The following is a 2,892-nucleotide window of genomic DNA, read 5'->3' on the forward strand; positions in this document are numbered from 1 at the left end:
TTCTTCTTTTATTTGCTTATATTTTTGGTACTGCTACTTAAAACAACAAGTCTAGTAGCTCCTCAAAATGAGATAGAGGAACAAGCACTTGGACTCCATCCCAAACTACTATTGATTCAGAAATTTTTCAGTTAGTTATAGACTCAATAATAATATTTTAACAAGCCTTAGTGATGATTCTATTATGTACAAAATTTGAAACCTATAAGTTAGTGTATTTAATTTTAAATAATAAATGCAAATAAATTGGTTATTTTCAACTAACTGTTCATCTGTAAAGCCTCTCATGAAATACCAACACTAAAATCTTGCATTCTTCTTGCTCCTCCACAACATATTGCTTATACCTTATTAAACACACATTTCCTTTCACCTTCCATTATATTTCATTGTTGACATGTCTATAACCTTCACTAGAATGCCAGGTCCATGGGGCATAGATTCTCATATTTCAAGGTTTATAAATCTCATTGCTAGCATAATCAGAGAAAGGGCAAATCTACCTGGCCATGAAGGTTAAAATAATTGGGAAGTATCAGTTTCCAAGACACATACAGTTCTGGGCTTGATTCATGTTAATCATTTATTTCATAGTAATCATCTCCTCAAAATCATGAAAATAAGGGTGGATCAAAGCAGGTCAGGAAAATAATGCTGTTAGATTTTCTCCGATTGAAAACATAACTTAGCAATAACCCTGGATGCTGACTTCTGCATTTATCAACTGCTCTTTCTACAAGCACCTCCTGGCCAATGATGAACATCAAAGTATCAAACCTCAAGTATTTGTGCAAATACAGAAGTTATCTAAAGAATGATTTTAGCTCAAAGATTTTTACCAGCCTTTCTGAAAATTTCTTTAAATTACAATATACTTTAAGATATTTTTACACGAGACTCTTGCCTTCATTACTTCTTTACTTCCTCATAAGGCTTGAAATTCAGTAGAGTGCTGATGGCTATATCCTACATCCTCTGATAGCAATTTTCTGATAGAATACATCTCTGTTTTCTATAATTTCATGGTATCTGCTGGTTAGGATTAGAATGTGGAGGATTGCATCTAGTTTTCTTTTCTTTTCTTCTTTTATTGGTTATTTTGTTTATTTATATTTCTTTCTTTCAGTTTTTATTAGATATTTTCTACATTTACATTTCAAATGCTATCTTGAATGTCCCATATGCCCTCCCCCACGCCTTGCTCCCCTACCCACCCACTCCCATTTCTTGGCCCTGTTGTTCTCCTGTACTGGGGCATATAAAGTTTGTAATACCAAGGGGCCTCTCTTCCCAATGATGGTCTACTAGGCCATCTTCTGATACATATGCAGCTAGAGACACGAGGTCTGAGGGTACAGGTTAGTTCATATTGTTTTTCCACCTATAGGGTTGCAGACCTGTTCAGCTCCTTGGGTACTTTCTCTAGCTCCTCCACTGAGGGCCCTGTGTTCCATCCAATAGATGACTGTGAGCATCCACTTCTGTATTTGCCAGGCACTGGCTTAGCCTCACAGGAGACAGCTATATCAGGGTCCTTTCAGCAAAATCTTGCTGGCATATGCAATAGTGTCTGCATTTGGTGGCTGATTATGGGATAGATCCAGGGATAGGGTAGTCTCTGGATGGTCCATCCTTTCATCCTAGCTCCAAACTTTTTCTCTGTAACTCCTTCCATGGGTATTTTGTTCCCTATTCTAAGGAGGAATGATGTATCCACATGTTGGCATTCCTTCTTGATTTTCTTGTGTTTTGCAAATTGTATCTTGGGTATTCTAAGTTTCTGGGTTAATATCCACTTATCAGTGAGCACATATCAAGTGACTTCTTTTTTGATTGGGTTACCTTACTCAGGATGATATCCTCCAGATAAATCCATTTGCCCTAGAATTTCATAAATTCATTGTTTTTAATAGCTGAGTAGTACCCCATTGTGTAAATGTACCACATTTTCTGTATCCATTCTTCTATTAAGGTGTCATCTGGGTTCTTTCCAGCTTCTGGCTATTATAAATAAGGCTGCTATGAACATAGTGGAGCATGTGTCCTTATTACCAGCTGGAACAACTTCTGGGTATATGCCCAGGAGAGGTATTGCTGGACCTTCCGATAGTACTGTGTCCAATTTTCTGAGGAACTGCCAGGCTGATTTCAAGAGTGGTTGTACAAGCTTGCAATCCCACCAGCAATGGAGGAGTGTTCCTCTTTCTCCACATCCTCACCAGCATCTGCTGTTACCTGACTTTTTGATCTTAGTAGTGTGAGTTTTAATCTCAGGGTTGTTTTGATTTACATTTCCCTGATGATTAAGGATGTTGAACATTTTTTCAAGTGCTTCTCATCACTTTGGTATTCCTCAGTTGAGAATTCTTTGTTTAGCTCTGTACCCCATATTTTATTTATTTTTATTTATTTTATGTATATAAGTACACTATAGCTGTACAGATGGTTATGAGACCTCTTGTGGTTGCTGAGAATTGAACTAAGGACCTCTGCTCGCTCCAGAGCAAAGAATTATTCATTATATGTAAGTACACTGTAGCTGTCTTCAGACACATAAGAAGAGGGTGTCAGACCTCTTTATGGATGGTTGTGAGCCACCATGTGGTTGCTGGGATTTGAACTCAGGACTTTGGAAGAGCAGGCAGTGCTCTTTTTTTATTTCCATTTTATTTTATATTTTTTATTACATATTTTCCTCAATTACATTTCCAATGCTATCCCAAAAGTCCCCCATACCCCCCCCACTTCCCTACCCACCCATTCCCATTCTTTTGGCCCTGGCATTCCCCTATATTGGGGCATAGAAAGTTTGCAAGTCCAATGGGCCTCTCTTTCCAGTGATGGCCGACTAGGCCACCTTTCGATACATATGCAGCTAGAGACAAGAGCTCC

This window comes from Mus caroli, chromosome X, assembly GCF_900094665.2.
Source record: "Mus caroli chromosome X, CAROLI_EIJ_v1.1, whole genome shotgun sequence".
In the NCBI taxonomy this organism is placed as follows: domain Eukaryota; kingdom Metazoa; phylum Chordata; class Mammalia; order Rodentia; family Muridae; genus Mus; species Mus caroli.